Consider the following 9,362-nt stretch of genomic DNA (forward strand, 5'->3'; position numbering starts at 1 on the left):
ATTCCAAGGAATTACCAGTGCATGAAAATGCAAAAAAAAAATATATATAGATAATGTAGATATGGTTACTAAGGTGTAGCTAGGGTAAACATGGTGGTTGCAGAGTTTAAAGAAAGCTGATAGTGTGAAGGTAGACAGTTTAAAGCTTAAACATTCCAGTTCTAACCTAACTAATGATTTCTAACAAATGTTAGAAACAGATGCTGTAAACAGATGTTAACTATGCTAACAATGATAACCATTGGTTATCATTAGCTAAGTTATGGTAATCATTAACTTAGCTAATGATTTCTAGCAGTTATGGTAAAAATGCTAACAATGTTAGCACTGCTTAGCTGACTTAGTTGATGATTTCTAGCAGTTATGCTAAAAATGCTAACTATGCTAACTATGTCAACAATGCTAACTAGGTTGATTAGCTAACTTAGCGAATCATTTCTAGCAGCTATGCTAAAAAATGCTAACAATGCTAACCATGCTAACTAGCTAACTTGCTACTGAGGACTTCTATTTTGAAACATTTGTTGATAGGGTTTCCATGGCTGCCACTATCAGGAATAAAGAAGTTACTATAGTAAAATAATGTTGGTTGCTATGGAAACGGTCATAAACGCTTAATTTTAATGGTTGCTATGTACATGGAGGTCTCATGTAGTTGACTGAAGGCATAGTTGAAGATAACCGACAGTTGGAATGGTTGAACAGTTAAATAGTTGAGTAGTTTCAATGGTTAAATGATTTAATAGTGTATTATTGCAGTGAGGACTTTTATTTTGAAACAGTTGTGGAAAGAGAGTTCAACAGGATATGTAGTCTTCACAGAGAGATTGTATGCTTAAAGCCTGAGAGAGAGAGCTGCTGCAGGTGGAGCTGGCCACCTGGCATAAGATTCTAATTGCTTAATGATCCGATTGTGATGTCATAGAGGCCAATGTTAAGTCTATGGGGAAATTTTTAATAGTTTTTAATTTATAGTTTAAAAAGTATAAAAGTTACAAAGTTGAAAAATACTTAGCAGCATTCCCCTATTTAAGACCTACGTTGCGACGTTTGAATGAAGTTTCTAAGTTAAACGGTTCAAGCTGAATAGAAAAAATGAATTTGGTAAGCGGAATAATAAGAAGAAGAAGAAGAAGCCTAGGAAGAACAGTACAGTGCATTTTCATGCACTGTAATTAAAGTCATCAACATCAGCAGCATAGCTATCCTCAGCTACACTCGCCACCACCTGTCCATTGTCTCTCAGCTGTGAAAATGAATTAAAAACTGAGTTGTGCCTTCATCTCGCGCTTATGGAAATATGAGCCTATGCACTTGTAGGTTATAGCCTAGACGTTATTCTGTCATTTTATAGACGATAACAAGTTCGCGAGTGTTCTCACCTAGGCCTACGAAAATAAATACAAAACAAAACTTACACAGCAGTATGAAGAAACACAGCTGCTTCGCCATCATCACTGTGAAAAAAACAGACCTAGTGATCAGCAATAGTGTATGATGTATGACACTCCTGGCTAATGCCCCTCCATTCAGCGTTACTCAAACATCAGGCTATTATAAGAATCTTTCCCAAATATTGTCAAAGTCTTCTAGCAGGCTAGCTGTAGAATAGTTTCAGATTTGCTGTAGATATCAAATCTGAAGTTCATAAAAACACTTTTCAGTGGAAATGTAAATTAAACTTACGATCAGGTATTTTACTGTATTTTGCCGATCAAATAACTCCATTAACAATCTCTCCACATAGCTCAACCGGCGACCAGGCGAAAACTGCGTCTCTCCTCCGAAAGACACGGATGGGCTGAGTGCAATTAGTGACCTGCAAAGGAGGGGAAGCAGCTGCACTTCCGAAGTCTAACAGGACATGCTTCTGAGAAATGATGTTCTTGTGATGGCCGTACACCGCAAGTTCTGCATATTGCATATTGTGCATTGACCTTGAAATGGATATTTAACAATAACACGTGCAGCTTATGAATGCCGTATATTATTGCAATTAGGAAGGGATTTAGCACTTTTAAACTACGTTTCACGGAAACGGGACACATTGCAAAATACCTTACAGATGTTTGATAGATTTTATTGTCCAAATATTCAGAGTCGAAAAAAGAACTTGTTTTAATTTGGCAAAATGATAATGCCTAAACGACACAGAAGGCAAATAAACTAATTCTAGCAATGCATGTTGGGACGAAGATAGGATACGCATCTTTCTAGATGTTTACTAAAATAGATAACTCCTTAGGTAGCTTGCTATCAACATTTTCTGTCTTTTGCTTGTTTAGACTTCTGTTTCATAATGGTCCAATCAGATTGTTTGCATGTGTTCATTTGTTATTAGTTGCTGGAACATTCAGGGTCTTTACTCATCAGCCTTTGGCCTGAAAAGTGTGGACCCTGAATTCCTGAAATGTATCTCAAATGTTGATATCCTCATACTAACTGAAACATGGTGTGGTAAAGACATGCCAACTGGCTGTCCCTCGGGTTATGGGGAAATAATAATACCCTCCCACAAAGCAAATACAGTAAAACATGGTCGAGATACAGGAGGACTTTTGGTATGGTTTAGGGAGAGTCTTGCCAAACACATACTTTATCAGTCATCACAACAGGAAAAACTCACTGCTGGATAAGAATTGACAACGAGACTGGCATACCAAAACAATACACTTATCTATGCGCAATATATGCCCCCCCAGCAGACTCTCCTTATTTTGATGAGGAGCTTATCCATACAATTCAAACTGAAACAAGCAATTTCCAAGCCCAAGGAAATGTGCTATTGTGTGGCGATTTTAATGCAAGGACAGGAAATATGCCTGACCAAACTGACTCACAAGGAAATAGCCATGTGTTTGGTAGAATCACCCCATATACCCACTCCTCAACCAAAGAAACAACCTAGATCTTGTTGTAAACAAAAGTGGTAGAGAGTTAGTGCACCTCTGTCAAGCCTTAGGCCTATATACTTAATGGCAGGACAAAAGGGGACTCTTTTAGGGAGGTTCACATGTTGTTCATCTCTTGGAAGCAGTGTAGTTGATTATGCAATCACTGACATGGACCCCACCTCCTTCAATGCATTCACTCTCAGGCAGCAAACTGCTCTTTCTGACCATAATCAAATTAATGTGCTTTTGAAAATGATTCCTGAATCCAGAAACACAAATGCAGAGTCCAATAAGCTGTAAACTTAATTTGACCTACAGATGGACTCCAAACAGCTCAGAAAAATTTGCACAGGCACTAAACTCGCCAGAATTAGCTGAACATATTACTAATTTTACAAACAAAAAGTTCCCCAACAATGCAACTGGTATAAACATGGCTGTACAAGAGCTAAACATGATTTTCCAACAGTCAGCACACAAGGCTGAACTAGTAAGGAAAACCCAACTGTAGCAGCCCCTCAACTTGAAATAAACAGGCTTGGGAGTGTTTTCATACGGGTGTACTTTATTCCTGACGAGTGTGCATTGCACCAACACCGTGAAAAACTTAAAGAAAGAGAATAACAAAGGCAATTTAGCCGGATACAAAATAATGCTTTGACAAATGCACTTTAGCAAGCTAACATCACATTCACGCCAGCATTAGCAGGCTAGCATCACATTCACGACAGCATTAGCAGGTAACACCACCACATGAAATAAATCTCATCATCATTTACGTAAAATACAAAATGAACTCACATGAAATAATACATTACAATGAACCACATACCTCGCTCCGCATATCAAGGGGCGCTAAAAAGTGGTGAACCAGGAATGGCTGCAACGTGGTTAGTCCTTTACGTGCCTTCTAGTGAACTTTACATTGAACGAGTGCGCGTGGAGAGATTAGCCCACCATACAGACATCGTGACGTCAAAATAAAAGTCCCCTGAGATAAAAGTATAAAAACCCGGAAAATCATAATAAAACACTTCTAGTGGTCATCTACACTCCCACCACTCATGTTATGAAGAGTGAAGACAAGGATCAACCTGGCTGAACGGCTCATACTTGAGTCCTGTGTGTGTATCAATGTGTCTAGATATATGCAGGTGAGTACTACGTATTAACTACAGGGGATAAAGGTGTAAACTACTGTACTAATCACTCACTCTCAAGAAGGAGAACTAGTTTCTGAATGGGCCTTTCTATAATCACAGGTTTGGTAGGGCGATCTTGTTTCACTGACGTCCTTTCTCCTACTAACACCTTGACGCGGCGCACTAGTCCATCGCTCTCCTTTGTGGTTTCAACCACTCGTCCCAGGTGCCACTGATTTCTAGGGGTGTCTTCCTTTATAATGACTAAGTCATCTACTTTAAGGTTGCGTCGAGTCGTGTGCCACTTTTGCCGTGTGGAGATGTTCATGAGATATTCTCTCTTCCAACGGCTCCAGAACTGTTCAACGAGGTACTGGACTCTTCGCCACCTTTTAGTTGCATAGACATCCTCCTTCTCAAATTTGCCAGGCGGTGGAAGGGCAATTTTAGACTTCATCAGTATGAGATGGTTCGGAGTTAATGGCTCGAGAGAGGTAGGATCATTCACTCCGTTTACAGTTAGCGGACGGCTGTTCACGATGGCCATCGCTTCATAGAACAGAGTACGAAGGGAAGAGTCGTCAAGTCTGCCTGAGTATTGACAGAGTGTGGCATTCAGGACATTACGGACAGTCCGAATCTGGCGCTCCCACACACCGCCAGCGTGACTTGCTGAGGGAGCATTAAATATGAACTCGCATTGCCTTTCTGTGAGGAAGCTCTCAATTGTCTTGGTGTCACATTGCTTCAGTGCTTCTTTAAACTCATTTTTGGCTCCCACAAAATTGGTTCCTTGATCGCAATGGAGTTGACGAACGGCTCCTCTGAGACTGATGAAGCATCTTAAGGCGTTAATAAATGCATCTGTGGATAAGTCCTCAAGAAGCTCAATATGAACAGATCGAGAGGCAAGGCAAGTGAAGATTAAGCCATAGCGCTTTTGCTCTTTGCGGGCCTTTTTAGTGATGAATGGGCCGAAGCAATCGATGCCGCAGTATGTGAAGGGAGCAGAGACTTCTACGCGCTCCTTAGGAAGCTCTGCCATGCGTTGTTCCTCTGCAGGCCGTCTGAGTCTTCTACACTTCACACATCTGTGTATCAGCTTAGCGACTGACTTACTTCCACCGATTACCCAAAACCCATTGGCTCGAAGTTCTGTTAGAGTTTGATTCCGTCCTTGGTGACAGATCTTCTCGTGGTAATGGGTCAAAATCAGCTTGGTGACATGTCCTTCTTTGGGTAGAATCAAAGGGTGTTTGACTTCTAGGCTTAAGGATGACTGATCTAGTCTTCCACCCACACGAAGTGCTCCTCCTTCTAAGATGGGATCCAAGCAAAACAGAGGGCTGGAATTTTGAAGACTTTCTCCCCTTTTAAGTATCTTCATCTCTTGGGAGAATGCTTCTTCTTGTGCAAGCCTCATCACTGATTCGGCAGCTCTCTCGCGTTCCTCCACACTCACAGGTTTGTCAGGATGGGTTTGCTTTGAATTCAGCCTCTTGATTCTTGCAATGACTTTCAGGAGTTTTGACCAGGAGGAGAATCTATGTAGACGGGTAAGAATGTCTGACTTGGACGGTTCAACTTTGGTGGCAAACGCCTGCATTGACCTGACCTCAGGATCACCGACAAGCAACTCTGGAGTGAGGTGGGACTCTGGATGTATTTCCTGTTCCCACAGGAACTTGGGTCCTGGTAGCCAGTTTGTTGAGGAGATGTCTACTGCACCGAGACCTCTCGACGCATGGTCAGCAGGGTTTTCTGTCGTATCTATGTAGTGCCACTGGCTGGGGCTGGTGTGTTCTCTGATCATTTGCACACGATTGGCAACGAAGACGTGAAACCTTCTGGCTTCGTTGTTGATATAAGCCAGGACAACTTGGGAGTCAGTCCAGAAAAATTCTGCGTGGATCGGCATTTCAAGCTCGTTTCTCAGCATGACACTCGATCTTACAGCGACTACTGCCGCTGAAAGCTCCAATCTTGGAATGCTTGTGAGTTTTGTAGGCGCAACTCTAGCCTTTGCCATCACGAGGCTGCAGTGAACTTCACCATCCTCATTTTTGCTTCTCAGATAGGAACACGAGCCATATCCTATGTTGCTGGCATCCGAGAAGTGGTGTAGCTCCCTCATGACAGTTTTGCAGAAGCCTTGTGGTTGGTAGCATCTCGGTATTGAAACTTCCTTCAGCCTTTGTAGGTCGCTCTTCCATCTCTCCCACCGTGGACTTAAGTCTTCGGGAAGTGGGTCATCCCATTCAATGCCTCGACGGCACAGCTCCTGGAGGATGCACTTTCCAGTTAGGATAAACGGAGCCACGAATCCTACTGGATCGTACAAAGAGGCGATGACGGATAGGATGCCGCGACGTGTGGAGGGCCTGGTCTGTGGGATTACATTGAAGCTGAAAGTGTCATGTTCAAGAGACCACTGTATACCAAGAGCACGTTCTGCTGGAGCTGCACTTAGGTCCAGATTGAGGGGTTCCGATGTGACTGCTCTCTCAGTTGGGTCCACAGAGTCCAGGACTGACCTTTCGTTTGAGTTGAACTTGTGTAGACGCAGACCTCCTCTCTTGCACAACTCTCGTGCTTCGGCAATCAACTCCTTTGCTTCTTCTACTGAGGAAACACTGATGAGCCCATCATCGACGTAGAAGTTCTTTTCAATGAAGGCTGATGCTGATGGATACTCTTCCTTGTGTTGCCGTGCCAAATACTTCAAACCGAAGTTGGCACATCCAGGAGATGAAGCGGCGCCGAATAAGTGGACGGCCATGTGATATTCTTGAGGCTCTGCTTCAAGGTTTCCATCCTCCCACCAGAGAAACCGTAAGTAGTTCCGAAGTTCAGGAGAAACGTAAAACTGGTGGAACATTTGCTCGATGTCGCATATGATGGCTACAGCCTCTTTCCTGAAACGACAGAGCACTCCAAGGAGAGAATTGATCAAGTCAGGACCTGTTAACAGTGTATCATTTAGTGAGACACCACGGAACTTCGCTGAACAGTCAAAGACGACCCTTAGCTTCTCTGGCTTCTTGGGGTGGAATACCCCATGGTGTGGTATGTACCACGTAGTCTGCTGTCCTGTCTCAGGAGAGGCTGGCTCTGCGTCGCCTTTCTTTATCATACCGTCCATGAAGGCATTGTACTGTTCTCTATACCGCTGGTTACTTTTAAGTCTTTTCTTTAGGTGCTGCAGTCGAACTGTAGCCAGCTTCTTATTGTCTGGTAGCAGAGGAGGCTCTGCACTCTTGAAAGGGAGGGGCATTTCGTAGTGTCCGTCTTTTCTTTGAATTATGTTGTCACTCAGGAGCTGAATGAAGCGAACGTCGTCTTGTGACACATACTTGTCCTTGTCTGCATACTTCCTCTCGTTGAAGTCTGATTCTAAGGCTTTCAGCACGTCAGTGGTTGATGGCGCTGGTATTTCCTTCACTGTCACTCGATGGACGAACCTCTGGTTTCCCTGGCGATCCAGATGTGGATTAGATGAGCCTACTATGCTCCAGCCGAGTTCCGTTATCTGGGCGAATGGGTCATTTTCGCCTCCTGTAACCACTTCCAGGGGGGCTAACGCCAACGGGCAATTACTTCCGATTAACAGTCCTACCTCACAGTCCTTCAGCAGCGGAAGCTTGTTTGCTAGATGCTTTAGATGAGGCCAGAGCTGCGCTGTTTTGGAAGTTGGGATGTAGGACTTGTCGACCGGGATGAAGCCACGAGTGTAGGCTTGGCGTAGCTGAATCTGTTTTTCAGACTGTAGTCCTCGAACTTGTAGACCGTGGACACTTTTACTTGCTATGGGTGTGTCAACAGCCGTCATGGTGCTCAGTCTGAGCTGTACTGGTTTAGTCTCCACGTTCAGCTCTTCGAGTAGGTCTTCCAAGACGAACGTCGAATCACTCTGCGTATCCAGAAGCGCATACGTTATAACTTCTTTCTGTGGTTCGTTTGCAGATGAAATGAAAACAGGGACGATGCTTGATGTGGCAAAGACGCGCTGCGTCACTGCATGGGACGTCACCTTGATCTCCTGGCTAGTGTCTTTGTCTGTGGAAGTGGACTGTTTCTCTTTTGCTTCGACAGATCGGTTCTCTCTTTCTTCATGTAGGCAGGTGGGGTGACGTCTGCTGCATGTGCCACAGGTGTGTCGTGCTTTGCAATCCTTACTGTTATGTCCCCTTCTCAAACATCCGTAGCACAAATTGTTTTCTCGTATGAAGGCCTTCTTATCTTCCAGAGATTTTGCTGCAAAGGTAGGACACTTTACGACGCCGTGCGTCTCATCTTTACAGATAGGACAAGGTGGCCTTGACTTGGTGCTGAACACTTTCTCAATCTTTTCCGTGGAATTGTTCCCTTTAGTGTTTGTGTGAAGTGCTCTAGCTCTCTTGGGCTGCCTGTCATCTGTGGTCTTGATCAGAAATGGAGAGGCAACAGGGTTACAGGCTATCCGAGCCTCCTTTTGGATGAATCTTGTGAAACAGGAAAAGCTTGGGTAATCCCCGGATTCGTCCAACCTTTCTGTGACAATTCTGCTCCATTTTCGTGTGATCCAGTCTGGTAATTTCTTCAGCAACTTGTGGTTCTCCTCACAGTCGTCCAAGATGGCCAATCCTTTCACGTGAGGCCTCGCTTCAACGCATCCTTGCAAGAAGTCAGCAAACTCTCGAAGTGCAGCAGGATCACTGTTACTAACCTTGGGCCATTTCATGAGCTTGTCTCTAAAAGCCTTTTGCACAATGAAGTGGTTTCCGTATCTTTCTTCTAGGACCTTTAAGGCCCCCTGATAGGCTTCTTCTGAGTTTCTATAAAAGAATCCCTCGACAGCTTTACGTGCTTCTCCACTGAGATAGTTTTTTAAATAAAACATTTTTTCATGAGCTGGGAGGGGCTGACGGTCTATGAGGGCCATGAAAGACATCTTCCAGTCTACATACTTTAAGGCCTCGCCAGAGAACTTTGGTGGCTCAGGAACGGGCAGGCGATTGATACTGAGTGAGTTAATGAGTGCTTGAGTAAGGCCATCTCTCTCAGGAAATGCTAGCGCATTGCTGTGTGCTTGTGGAGGCTGATATGCGTTGGCCCTTGGATTAAGCGGGCCTTTGGATTCAACTGTGAGATCAGTCTCTTTTAGCCAGTCTCTGCACTCATGTTCAAGGCTCTCGTATGCATTTACTCTCGCCTCTGCTATCCTTACTTCTGACTCTGCTTGAATTTGCTGTAATCTTTTCTTTTCCTGACGCATGTTTGCCTCTATTCTTTTAAGAGCTACTTGCTTTTCTTCTTCCAACCTTTTAAGAACTAGCTGCTTCTCCTC

This window comes from Sardina pilchardus, chromosome 5 (genome assembly GCF_963854185.1).
Source record: "Sardina pilchardus chromosome 5, fSarPil1.1, whole genome shotgun sequence".
In the NCBI taxonomy this organism is placed as follows: Eukaryota; Metazoa; Chordata; class Actinopteri; order Clupeiformes; family Clupeidae; genus Sardina; species Sardina pilchardus.